Consider the following 14,587-nt stretch of genomic DNA (forward strand, 5'->3'; position numbering starts at 1 on the left):
ACCAGGTCGCTGCTCTAAACAGCCCTGCATGGGTCTTTGTGTGAACACGGCATCGGATTCTCTGGTAAATGGGCAGAATGGAAAGGACTCCCTTGCTTGATTGCTTTGTAAGAAACTGCCAAACCATTTTCCCATGTGATTTTAATTTTTTCCATTCTCATAAGGAACATGATGGAGACCCAGTTTCTCCACATCTTTGTCAAGCAGGGTCACAAATTTTATTTATTTATATATGTTTAGCCGTTGTGGATCTACTCATCCAGATGGCTCACTGTGGTCTTGATATGCCTGGTGATGCTGAACGCATTCTCATGTATGTAGTTGCCATCTGTGTGTTTTCTCTGCTGAAAAGGCTCTTTTTGTCTTTTGACCATTTTCTCATTTTTGGCAAAGATATAAAAGCAATTTAATAAAAGAAAGATAGTCTTTTAAACAAGTGGTGCTAGAACAGGTGGATATATATATGCGTATATATAAAATAAATCTTCAATACATATTTACAATGTATGTAAAATAAATACCTCCAATATATAAATATATATAAACACCAGTGTATATTTTGCTTACATAATACAAAAAAAATAAAATGCAACCTAATCCTTATACTCTATACTTTACGCAAAAATTGTCTAAATGGCTCATAGATTTAAATGTAAAACGTAGGAGAAAATCTGAGGAACCAGGGCTTAGTGAGGTGTTTTTAGGCATGACACCAAAAGCATGATGCATAATGCAAAATAAAAAATGATAAATTGGAAATGGTCCAAATTAAAACATTTGCCCTGCTGGTTAGCTTTCTCTTTTCACCTGCCACATCGAATGGTAAGTCACGTGGGGAGAAATGGTCTGTCTGTTTATATTAGGTGTGTCTGTTACACCTGCCAGAAAATGATTAGTTGTGATTGAATAAGCAAGTGCCTCTGTATATCAGACTCTTTAGCATATGTTCAGGAATTAATATTTATTGAATATTTATACTATGCTACATCTGCCCTGTAGAAGTTCTTGAGTGTGCAAGAAGCATGAAATAAGTGATCTTAATATATTCACCAACCAGAAGAGTGGAAAGCCAAAGGGAATTAAAAAGAGAGTTTAGTTCACTTTCCAAAAAGGAAGGCATTTGGAGAGACAGTATTTACCTACATAAAACAAAACCTGCAAGAGGTTAAACTCTGAAGTCCTAGAGAAGGACAAGGTGAGTGTGGCACAGAGGGCTGTGCAGGATCTTGGCAGGAGGAGAAGAAGGGCATAGGTGAGAGGAGAAGAGGGGCATATGGAGAGACCGGAAAGCAGAGACTCGCCAGGTCCTTGGAGACTGATGTGGCTACTCCTTTTACCCAGACGGCGACAGTCATTTTTCATCCAAGAGGAATGGGTAAAACAAAGGACAAGAAAGTATGGATGTGATATGGAATTAAAAAATAACAATTTCAACTACATTTTCACAGACCTCATGGGACGAAAACTGTCACCAGCTCCCTGTTCCTTCCTTGCTTATTTTTATTCTTCTGAAATGGAGATGATGCCCCATTCTTCCTAAATGCTGTGCCTACCACTCTTTCTTCTTCTCTTTGCTGGAAAGATGAAACTTAACAACAGCAGGAAGCACCTCCAGAATGTCAGAGCAAAGACCTTGACAACCCAGTTCCCTACAAAGAAAAGAGAATACCAGAAAAAACCTTTCAAAATGCACTTATTCAGAACATTGGAAAGTAACCAAAAGCTTGCAACAACCCAAAAGCGTTTATCAAGAAAAACAGATGAATCATGGTGAAGACAGCAAGGTCCCGACCCCAGAGACCTGAGTGGCCTTGTAGCCTTCTGAAAAGCTCCTTTCTCAGGACTCCCTTTGCTGCACTCACCAGAGCTCATTCCTCTAGAACAGCCCTATTCCCCTGGCCTTTATCAAACAGTCAATGACAACTGTTTAACGTTTCAGCCACCTGATGTGATCTTAGCCCCAAGGGGAGATGAACAAGAGATTGATCCTAAAACTTCAGAAGAGAATCTGAGAAATGAGGTCTCCATGGGGGCTCGGAAAACTCCAAAACAGTGCTGGAATGTAGAAATCCAAGGGTAGGTGCACGGGGCTTGGAAGGGCTGAGAGCGCTAATGTGTCAGGTGGGCCGATGGGGGGCTCTCTGCAGGCAGGACCTGGGGCTGGGGCAGAGCTGTGACCTCCCCAGGGAGGCAGATGCCCTCAGCAAAGGCTGACGACTCACTGGCCCAAAGCCTTCAAGGAACCTCTGTCCAGTCATTAGCTGAGCACCAAACTATAAGCACATGGAGACTTCAGAGATGGCTCCTAACAAAAGCCCAGGCTTTACAGAATTGTGCAGAGAAATGACTAAACAGGCAAGGGGAACATTAATAATAACAACAAACAGCAGCAACAAACACTAGGGAGGAAGGGGGGCATCTGGTTTCCATAGCTGCCACGTTATACTGTTTAAAATGTTCAATTCTCTCCACCAACAAAAGTAAGACATGGAAAAGCATAGGAAATTATGTTCACTATACAAGAAGAAAACAGGCAACAGAAGTTGCCTAAGCAAGCCCGGCTGTTGGGGTGAGGAGACAAAGATTTTTACATCGACCACTCCTAAAATGTCCAAAGATATAAACAAATCTGTCTAAAGATTTGTTTCAAGTATGAACATAGTATTTGAATAGATAGAGTGTGTCAATAAAGAGATAGGAATTGTAATAATGACCAAATAGATCTTCCAACTTAGAAAGTAGAATAACTGAAATGAAAACGTTCCTAGAGTGATTTTACTTGCAGAAAAAAAAAAAAAATCAATGAACCTGAAAACAGGATACTCACGATTTTTTCAGTTTGAGCAACAGAAAGGAAAACAGATAAAGAAAAAAGAAAACAGATAAAGATAAAAGAAACAGAAACTCAGATACGTGTAAGACAACATCAAGGATAACCTAACAGGAGAAATACGAGGCGAGAGAAAGAGACAGGAAACATACTTGGAGAAATAACGGCCCAAAAATCCAAAAGGAGATTAAACATTTCAATTAGAAACATTGAAGATGCTAGCACAAAAAAAGATCCACACCCAGGCACATTACAGTCAAATGGTCAAAAGCCCGAGGCAAAGAAAAGATCCAGAAAGTCACAAGAGAAAAGGTGCCTCACCATGCGCAAGAAATTCTAAATAAGATCAAGAGCTCAGCTCACATCAGGAACCCGTGGCCAGAAAGCTAGGAGTCACGCCTGAATGGGCAATTACTGTTTACAGCACTACAGAGGAGAAAAATGAATTTTCCATCTACCTTTCTGAGTTCTGAGCTGAGATCCCAGCAGTATAAGACAGGGTACCAAGAGAAAAACAGACAGAATTTTATTAACATGTGCACCCCATGTACACATAGGATGTAGCCAAGAGTAGGCGAGCACCCTTGGGGGACTAGGAAGTAAATACAAAATATCATCTAAGTCGGGAGAATGGGCAGCACGCGGCCTCTTATGGGAGAGTTATGGATTTTTAGGAACAATGAACAAGCCTTTGAAATATAGATAGGGGTATGATAAAGTTGTCTGGTGTGAGGTCAACTCCTGGGCTCTTTTGTATTACGAGTCAGTCCTCCCTGGATGATGAAACTCCCAGGGAAGGGATTTTCTACAATTCAGATCTTTAAGGAGGACCTGTCTTTCAATAATAAGGGGAGTTGAGGGGAAACCTCTTCCTGTATTTGCTGCTTTTCAAGTGCCTGCAGCTCACAGCAATACATCAAAACTGCATCCTTAGGGGAGGTGTACTCTCTATCCTTCAGGCTAGAGCTGCTGTTTTACAAGATGAAAGAGTTCTGGGCATGGGCAGTGGTAAAGGTAGCACGTTATGATTAATACCATGGCATCAGGTACAAAGGTTAAGACGGGAAATTTTGTATTTCTGTATCTTACCACAATAGAAAAATTGGAAGAAAATGTTTGTTAATATATCTTCTTTAGAAAAAGGAAAATATGCAGTCAGTAAACCACTTATAAAAAAATCAGCGAGTCAATGAGTCAATACAGAGCCTTTAACTGCTTCAAAAGCAACTTAAGAACTGAGGTGCTTGCTTTGTTCTAGGTGCTGTCTCAGCTGATCACTTGATCATGACAAAGCCCTCTCAGGTAGATGTTAGCTCTGGGGTTTTACAGGTGCAGAAACTGAGACTAAAGATAACACCTTGCCCTGTAAGTGACGGAAAGATGATTTGAACACGGAGGTCTGTAGCCTCGTAGGCCTTGCTCCTAATATTTTCAAAACCAGTTGCCTAAACTCAAACATCTGTGAAAAAGCAGCATTATAACTCAGGTTTGCTTTATTTTAAACATTAAACTCAAACTGCCTCTGCAGAAAAATTCGAGGATAATAAATGGATGTTTTCTTCCTCTTCCTGGAACAGATTTCCTTCCATTCTGGCTCAATGAAGACACAGTCTCTCTCTGGAGGGAGGCTTGGCAGCATTAAAGACTGGCATCGCCTCAGCTCGAGGTTCCTCTCCTGTGACACTCGTGCTGCTATGCCTGCAAGCCTGGCCTTCTTCATGTCACCTGGTGGGACCTGGGCTCCGGGGGCAACAGGAGACGTTACTCTGGCCGTTGCTCCAACTGGGAGTGGCAGCCTGGTCCTAAAACGCCTGAGTTTGAAGGAGACAAGGACAGACAGACAGCGTGAGATTGCAGACAGTACGGCACTGTGACCTACTGTAAAGCCACATTAACTAGATCCTCAGCTGGTAGGGACATGGACCAGTTACAACAGAAGATGAGCAGGAGTCTGCATGGAGGTGGAGACTGCTAGGTGACAGGGCGGCATGAGTTGGCCACTGGGACAGGACAGTCTTTTCAAGGATGATGGAGGGACACTGGCTCTATTTCCATCCAAGACAAGTTATCTCCATGGCATGCAGTTCATAAAAATCAGTTCCGAGCCCTTAAAATAAAAAGCAAAATTTGGAGTTTCCATTGTGGTGCAGCAGAAATGAATCTGACTAGGAACCATGAGATTTTTTTTTTTTTGGTCTTTTTGCCTTTTCCAGGACCGCTCCAGCGGCATGTAGTGGTTCCCAGGCTAGGGGTCTAATCGGAGTTGTAGCCGCTGGCCTACACCACAGCCACAGCAACGCCAAACCCGAGCCTCTGAGACCTACACCACAGCTCATGGCAACCGGATCCTTAACCCACTGAGCAAGGCCAGCAATCAAACCCTCAACCTCATGGTTCCTAGTCGGATTCATTAGCCACTATGCCACGACGGACACTCCTACACAGTGATTTAAAGCTTGCAAACCTATAAGGATACATACTATGTAAGGATAAATAAGGGTTGTAACACTGAGCACAGACTCAAGGCAGGTGGTGTCTCAGAGCAGCACACTGCTTACTGCTCACACGGTGCACATGGGCTTCCACCATGCTGGTGATAATTAGTATTTCATCAGAATAATGAGTACGTGGGTGCTGGAGATAACATTATTTTGTATCTTCTACTCTGAAATAATCTACAATAATTTTAGATTAACAATTATGGTTTAGATTCATAGATGTCATCTACTGCCCATCTGTCTGAATATTAAAGACGGCTCTAAATTTTTCCTTGAGGAGACTCTTGTTTTATTCAAGGATGTCCCCTTATCTCTTGTAGGACAGAGGTGGTGCTTTGTTTACTTTCTTGGCTATATATTTTTAATAGTTTTTATCAAGAAGTGGTCAGCTGTGTGTCCAGCTTGCAAACTGTTTTGGTCTCTACACTTACTGAGCAACATAACAGCTTTGGTCCAGCGACTTAGCAAAAAGAAATCTTTTTTTTGTCCTTTTGCCATTTTCCTGGACCACTTTCTCAGTATATGGAGGTTCCCAGGCTAGGGGTAGAATCGGAGCTGTAGCCACTGGGCTATGCCACAGCCACAGAAACGCGGATCCGAGCCACGTGTGCAACCTACACCACAGCTCACGGCAATGCTGGATCGTTAACCCACTGAGCAAGGCCAGGGATCGAACCCGCAACCTCAGGGTTCCTAGTCAGATTCGTTAACCACTGAGCCACGACGGAAACTCCAGGCAGAAGGAAATCTTAAAGGCACTGCCAGTTCCAAGTCACCAAAACCTTTGAGAACCTAAATGATACCTAGTGAAAATAATGATACTCTATAATCTACTATGTGAGCCAGTCTTCGGTGAGATACACAACATGTCACGTGACACCTATTCCACTGTCCGGTTTTCTCTACCCTGAATTGTCCATCCTGAAGGAAGTCAACTCTATATTAAATACAAGGACTGATCCTACCAGTATTTTTGTTTGTTTGTTTGTTTATTATTGTCTTTTATCAAAGGAGTGTAACAGGGTCTTTTTTTCTGACCTAATTACTGAAAACAGTTGAGAACTTTCGGAGCATTTGAAAAAATGATCATACAGACACCTTCAATCAATAATAACTCTTCATAGTAATGACTGGAAAGCTCATAGCAAAATTAGTGCAAGAAGAAAATGAGTGTGTACACTTATTCAAAAAAAAAAGGAAAAAATCTTTGGGGTCATTGACAATAGAACATACCACAATGAAAATAAGTAGAAAAGACACTTTTTTTTTTAGAAAAAAATTTAAAACTTCATTGTTGGGAAAGAAGAAGCATAGAGAATTAAGCTTTTAAGTATCCACCTGTGATAGAGGCATGGTTTCTTATAACAACACTAAAAAGATCATCTCAACTCTTCATGTCATCTAAATTAAAAAAATGGGTTTCTACTTTGTATTACATATAAATTTAGGAATTACATAGGTTTGACTAGGTCAGGCAGAAGAGGTGGGTTCTAGAATTTGGAGGTCTTACATATTGCTATTTCGGATCAGCAGAAAATTAGAAGATATCAGTTATTAAACTATCTTCATCAGAAAAGACAAGAACTGAATCTAAATTATAGAAATTAAACTAAAGGAAGCAATAATTTTACACATACACATAACTCACACCCATAGAATTAAACCATCATTCTCAAAATCTTTCATTTAAATGTTGCCATAATAACATTAGAAATTCCAAAAATTTAGATTTGAACATACCATCTGCTGAAAATATTAATGTCTGAACCAGTACAGCTGTGTGCACAATTAGCTACACAGTCATTAAAACGAAGTGTGCATAAAAAAATACCCCTTTAAAAATAAAAGCTAACGTACGTAATGCATACATATGTCATCTGAGGATGGGTGCCCTTTTCTTTAGAGAAAGATGTGGCTGAAAAATTGCCGGAATCCACACATGCAGATTGCAGCTATTACCCCAGAACTGCTTTCTCTGGTTATTTCCCCAAGAATCCTTAAATTCACAGCACTCTGCCCAGAAGCTGAATTGAGATATACTTCATTTAAATATTGCTCTTCATGGAAACAAGTAAACATCTGTAAAATCAATAGGGCAGAGCAAACTTCTTGCTTATGTAGACGTTTAAGATGTTCTATCTCCTAAACAACTTTTTAGGTCTTATAAACACCCTGGAAAATATGAAACATTTTAGCAAAGCTCCGTTAATGTCAGTTACTTATAGCTGTTTCCAGAGCTGGGTTGATGAGTTTGAGGTATATTTGAACGTGTCATTCAACCAAAGCATATTCATGCTAGTTTGAGGTGCTATTACTTCATTAAATGTGTGTTTCCCTGGATGAAAGGCATCTATTGAACTTGAGATAATAAAAAAATGTTTGCCATGAATCCCTTCTTTGTAGTTTTTATATTTATAATCAAATCATATGTAGGCGATGTTTTGATAACACCTATTATCAATGAAATAAAGATGTTATTTCTTATCACTCACATTTATGAAATTTTTATAATGTGGAGGAGTTACACATGAAAGTCATCATGAGCAAATTCTATAAAATGTGTGTGGGGGGACCTTTCATCCGAAAGAAGTTATACTGGGCAAAGTGACATGAAGGGACCTGTCAAGAGACATGTTTCTACAATATTTTCTTAGCCTCTTTGCTGAAAACTCCATCTTGTCCTGCTTTACTTTATCCCATCTTCCTGCTTGCAAAACAGTCACAGTGCTGGTAAATGACTTAAGCTTAAGTACAAAGACCTAAAGGCATAAGCTATTCATAGGGTCAGCCGAGTGAGGACATAAGGCGTTGGTCTAGACACACTGGACCTGTGCAGATTGGCACGCCGTTTGCACAAGCATGATATGTCCCCTAAGGTATAAGAGAAAGAGGAAACTCATGGCCAAGTGGATTATGAGCGGTCGTTAGCAGAATATGCATTAGCAAAGAGAACCAAGGTGCAAACCTAGGCACACCGGGTTGCTGCAAATAGGCATGCCATTTGTGGAAGCACAGTGAAGATTCTCTGAAATGCTATGCAGACAGCTAACTCAAATGCTAATGATTGTTATGCGCCTAAAGGTCAGAATAAAAGCTTAACCTTTTACCAGCTAAGTGACTTTTAAAATAATAAAAGAACTTATAAAATAATAAACCCTATATCCTCCACCCATAGCCCCCTCCTCACTTGACATAATCCTAAAGAGCATAATAAAAGCAGTGTGGTTTCTTGAGGCGGGGCTCTTGGTCCTGAGACCTTGAGTTCCCCAGTTCCCACCTTTACTTAAGATAAATGTCTCTGTGTCCTGTTTTATGTTGACTTTTTCCCTTAAGTTTCACAGCACCTGTTCTTCAGCCCCATCCTGCTGAGCTGGTCTGCAGGGACCCACATCCTTCCTTCAGCATCTCATCCTTAATTTCTAATTAGCGTATAGTATGGATTAAATTACTACTATGCATCAAGCGTTGTTCTTACGTGGAGGAAACACTGATGAATGGGAAACAGCCCCAGCATCCACGCACTCATAATTTCTGTGGACACTGGTAAACGAGCGGTTACAAGCATGTTCTACGGCCTTCCGAGACATTACAGAAGTTATTATAGAAGGGCAGAAGCTGGGCACAGAAAGCAGCTTTTGGCAGGAGCTGAGGTGGCCAGAAGTCAGAAGCACCTCCTCGCAGTGAGCAGAACGATGCTACTGCACGAGGAAGAGTAAAGTGGTAGCAGGGGGCACGCCAGGTCCCGCAGGAATGAAGGCAAGTCACCTAGGTTTATCCTCCTTTCTCAGTTTCTTGTTGGCTTTTCTGGGTCTTTTGTTTTTGAAATAAACTATAAGTCAGTTTTGGGATATCCATAAAATAACTAGAGTGTTATGAGGACTGCTTTGAACCTATAGACTACGTTTAGTAAAATTTAACAATATTGTCTTTCATCAACACAATATCTTTCAATTACTATATCCAATTTTGCTTCCTTTTGCTTATGTTTGCCTGAGAGATCTTTTTTCATCCTTTTACTTTCAATCTACCTATGTCGCATTATTTGAAGTGAATTTCTTCTACAGAGTCTAAAGCTGGATCATCTTTTAAAAAATCGAATCTACCAATCTCTGCCATTTAATTGGTATATGCAGTTGATTTACTTTTAAGACAGCTTGTGATATGCTGGGGCTTTAGTTTCCCATTTGATTTTTTGTTTTCTATTTGTTCTCTCTGTTTCTTTTTCGTGTGTGTGTGTGTGTGTGTGTGTGTGTGTGTGCGCGCGCGCGTGCTTTCTCATCTTTTTTCTTGCTGAAGGTTACTTAAACAATGTATTTGTACTTCTACTTGGATTTATCTTTTGTATTCTTAAGCATATATGCCTGCAAAGCTTTTTTTCCTTGAGTGTCACAGGTGGGGCATTGTATTTGCACAGGGTCTGGTTCCGTTGTCACTCACCAGTTGGAGGGAAGTGTACACATCTTACTTTCCCTCCATCCTTCTCCATTTGCAAGGTGATCATCTCGACGGCTTCATCAACCAGTGTGATTATTTTTGCAGCCATCAATCATAATTTAGAAAATGCAAAACGAGGGACTAAGTCTACTGTCCTTAATCATATGTTGACTTTTTTCCCACTGTTCTTTCTTACCTCCTCACAGTCATTTCTTTTCTGTTTAGAAAATGTCTTTCAGCCATTCTTTCAGGATAAGTGTGCTGCTCATACATTGACTTGGTTTTACTTTATTAAGAATCTCTTGATTTCTTCCTTATTCCTGGAGGATATTGTCACTGGGTATAGGATTGTGGGCTGATAATCTGTCCTTTCAGCCTGGTGTTAGTTCCCCCTCCCCAGGTTTCTGAAGTATTACCACTGTAATTGTTTCTTTTCACCCTAGAGGGAAGGCATTCTTTCTCTCATTATTTCCATTTTCTTTGCCTTTAGTGTGAGAATAGAAGTATTTTGACTTTGATACCCTTTGACTGCGATATATTTTTGTCATGGATTTCTTTAACTTCATCTGTTCGCTCAGATTCTTGAATTTACGTGTGTGTCTTTTGCAAATCTGGGCAGTTTTCAGCCATTGGTTGCTCCTTACTTTTTAGCCGTACCTGCTTTTCCTCTCCTCCTGGAATTCCCCTGACAAAAGTGTTAGATTTTTTTGTTTAAGCCGGCAGGTCATTGGGGCTCTGCTGGTTTCTTATTCAGTCCATTTTCTCTTTCTTGTCCAGTTTTCATCATGTCCACCATCCTGTCTTTATGTTCACTGATTTCTGTTGTCCACCTGTTTTCTGTCCGGCTGGTGTGTCTGTTTCTGGATCCCACATCCTTGGAGCCATTTTTCTCTTGTCCTTGTCATTGACCTGGGCTGTGGTTCTCCAGCAGCTGGTCTGGGACACGGAGCGTGAGGCCACAGGAAACTCAGGGAACCCCCGCCTCTCCGTCTGCAGGTCCTGGGTTTCCATTTGCAGCCTGTTGGCCACACCTCACGGGGCCAAGGCGCCTGCCTCCCCTCAGCCTGCCCCGTGTACCCATGCTCAGCCTTGGGCAAGAGGCTGCCTTTCTCAGCACAGAAAGGAGGTAACGAAACGTGACACGCAGTCTTGGTGACATGGAGGGAAGGATCTGGTCACGTATGATGGAGCATGACAATGTGAGAAAAAAGAATGTATACATGTATATGTAACTGGATCACCTTGCTGTACAGTAGAAAATTGACAGAATACTGTAAACCAGCTCTAATGGAAAAAATAAAAATCATTATCAATGAAAAAAAAAATGAAAACCAAGGTGAGTAGAAGTGAGCCGTAAGTGTTGCTGGGTGGATCCCCAGATGGAGGCTGTGGGGGATGGGGACTGGAGTTGGGGGAAGCCTGGGACAACAGAGACCTAGAAGATGCCCAGAGAGGAGAGCACCGAGGGGACCGGGCACAGAGGACCCTGGGGTGGCACGAGGGAGCCAACAAGACGATGCCGATGCAGGTCCCACTGGGCCAGCGCCCACCTGCTATGGGGCCTTGCTGAGTGTCATTGCTTATTTATTTATTTATTTTTTGCTTTTTAGGGCCACACCTGTGGCATATGGAGGTTCCCAGGCTAGGAGTCTAATTGGAGCTGTAGCCGCTGGCCTACACCACAGCCACAGCAATGTGGAATCCAAGTCGGGTCTGTGACCTACACCACAGCTCACAGCCACGTCAGATCCTTAACCCACTGAGCAAGGCCAGGGATCGAACCTGCAACCTCATGGTTCCTAGTCAGATTTGGTTCTGCTGTGCTGCAACAGGAACTCCATTGCTTATTCAACAGACTCACCATAGGAGCTTCTGTGAAATCAGTTCCCACCTTACAGACTGTCGACCCGAGGGGTCCTCCCACCCCCGCTCGCCTGGCCAGTTTCCACCTCCAACGTGCTGGTCAGAATTCAAGGTGGTTGAGACGTCAAGCCTCTTGCAGAAACCAGGTTGTGCATGAACCCTCCAGGGAAATCCATGAGGCCAGACTTGCCATCATTGACAGCATCATTGGCCTCTGCTTCCAGGGCTGATGAAACCAAAAGTCAATCAAGCAACCAAGCTTACCCACTCTTTGTGTAACCCTTATTTCAGTTAATTACTGGAACTAAAATTGCATTTAAGTGCTTTCCAAAAAAATGTGAACACTAGTAATGGTTGATTCATCCTTGCTTTTATAACTTCTTAGAGGATTTGGGAAAACCTATTTTAATTCTCTATTCTTGTAAAATGAGGATAATAATAACACCTACCAGAAAGGTTATTTTGCTGGTTAAATGAGTTAATCTATGTAAAGAACTTAGAAGCACCCTGGACATGCTGTGCATGCCATGAAAGTGTCATTTGCTATCATTAATATCCATCTAATTCATTCAGATTTTTTATGCAATATTTCTCTTAGCTTATTGGAACTTAGGGAATGAGAGTTTGGATAAAATAGAGAAGGGAATGTCATAGTTTTGGAGCATGTTAGGCAACAGTAAGCCAGGAAGGTTGGGAGGGATCAAACCCATGTCCTCATGGATCCTAGTTGGGTTCATTAACCGCTAAGCCTCAAAGGGAACTCCCTAGATATCCGAATTGTTTTTTAAAAAGCCATTTCTCTGCTCATGCTCTCTTATGGCACTATAATTCCCTGGAAGACAGCTGTGGTCTCGTGTGACATGAAGTGATGAGCTGCTTCTCAGTCACAAAGGATCAGAAAATGATGCCCTTGGCCAACCAGTGCTCTCGGGAGGGTCACTCATAATGGACATTTGTGAGCCTATCAAAGGGGCCTTGCTTTTAGACACTGTGACTCTGCTGGCTTAAGCAATTTGGCACATAGCCTCTTTGTTCAATGTTTAGGGCCTTTTAGGGGTCAGATATCTATCCTTCGTAAATATTAATGAAGCAAAACAGATCGTGTGTTAAGAGGTACGCACCCAAAGCAGACAGCTCACCACTGGCCCAAGACGTGAAGACACAGATGTAGTAAAAAGTATTTGTTTTTATTTTCCAGTATACATCATTAAAAAAGGTACAGTTGTATTAGTAGTACATTAAGGAACTTCAAGAACAAAGTGACAAGTTTTTGTCACAGATATTAATTGCCATTTTACAAACATCCACCGAAACAATTAAAAGTGAAATAAATATATTTACATTTCATAGTTCCAGTATTTTCACTGCATTTTAATATGTATAAAATATATAACATTTATAATATTTTCTTTGTCTTTAAAAGCAACGTCAAATGTGCAAATAAGTGAATTATGATTTTAAAGAATTAGGAATAAGAATAAACCATAAACAAGAGTTTTAGAGGTATGAATAAAGCAGTTCCTTCTGGGGAGCCGTGAGGACCACAGTGTTAAGGGAGGGAAAGTGTTATTCTTCTCGGAACATCCACACTCACCTTAAAGAGTCAAGCGCAAGACTGTCCCTGTGCCTTTCAAGCTTCCCTACTTTGCCCATGCCCAGCAGTAATTCCAAATGATGGGTGGGATGATGACTTTTCCACAGTCATAAATCAAGCAGTTCTCAAACCCAGTATTCAATGTAGACAAAGTTTATGAACAAGCTTTGTTTCTGGAATTGAGGGAAGCCTTTGACTTGAAACTAAGGTGCCCAAAGGACAGTCTCTGTGCTGACAGTGAATATGGGACAGACATTTATTTTCAAGGAATTATGTTTCTTCTTGCTGATGGACAGTTTCCTGGAAAAAGATTTTAAAACTCTAAGTGGGTACATGATGGAAAAATGGGCAAGAAATGATTGGCTGATTATTTTCTCTTAAAAATATTATTGGGTGGTAAATATCGGGGTACACGTCACACTTATTTTACCTATTAAAATATTTTTGAAATAAATACTCTTGCAATATAACAAATTAAAAACGCCCCTGCTTTAATATACTTCGGCTTAAATGAGTTTTATTCTTTATCAGGCAAAATACATTATTATAGTCGTTAGCAAAGATTTCAGATGATATCCGAACTCCCTTCTCTGACCCACGTACCTAAAATGTAACATTCCCTTTGGGCTTGTACTATGTACACTCTAATGAACCTTTAGTGTGCATACACACATACACCTGTTTACATATATGTGCACATACATGTATACCTGTGTACACATGCACACACACGCGTGCATATGCCAAGGCACTGGAGAGGTTAATGCATAATGAAGCATTCTGTTGTTAAAATGTGCTCTCATACAAACCAGGATCTGATGAATAAATCTCATGCGTCTAAACCTAAATTATATGAGAAATAGAGGTGTATCAGGGTATTTTTCTTCATTTCTAAACTCTCATTCAAGTAGTCCAAGTAGCAAATGACAGGTGTAATCATTGCACAGTCAAAGAAAACGTTAAATGCTATTTGCTAACTGATGAAAATCAAAATAGTTCTTTTGTAATAGGTGGCTTCTCCACTAATCATGTAAAGTATCAATTTAGGCCTGTGTTTTTGTTTTTTTTTTCAATAGTATCAAAAATAAACACAATATGGTATTGTCATAAATTTTAATTCCAGTTACAATTTACAATGGAAATTTAAAGTATATTAAGTATATGTATTTGAAATATATTCTATCTCATTTGTGATTGGCATCTTCTTATATACACATACATATACGTGTAGGCGTGTATATTCTATGAGGAACGTATGTACCCACACGTCATTGTGCATCTTTTATCATACACACAAACACAGGATCGAAGATTTTAATGATATGCAAAAGGATATTTAATCGAACTCACCTTTTGTATTTTTTTTAA

Source organism: Phacochoerus africanus, chromosome 6 (assembly GCF_016906955.1).
Source record: "Phacochoerus africanus isolate WHEZ1 chromosome 6, ROS_Pafr_v1, whole genome shotgun sequence".
NCBI lineage: Eukaryota > Metazoa > Chordata > Mammalia > Artiodactyla > Suidae > Phacochoerus > Phacochoerus africanus.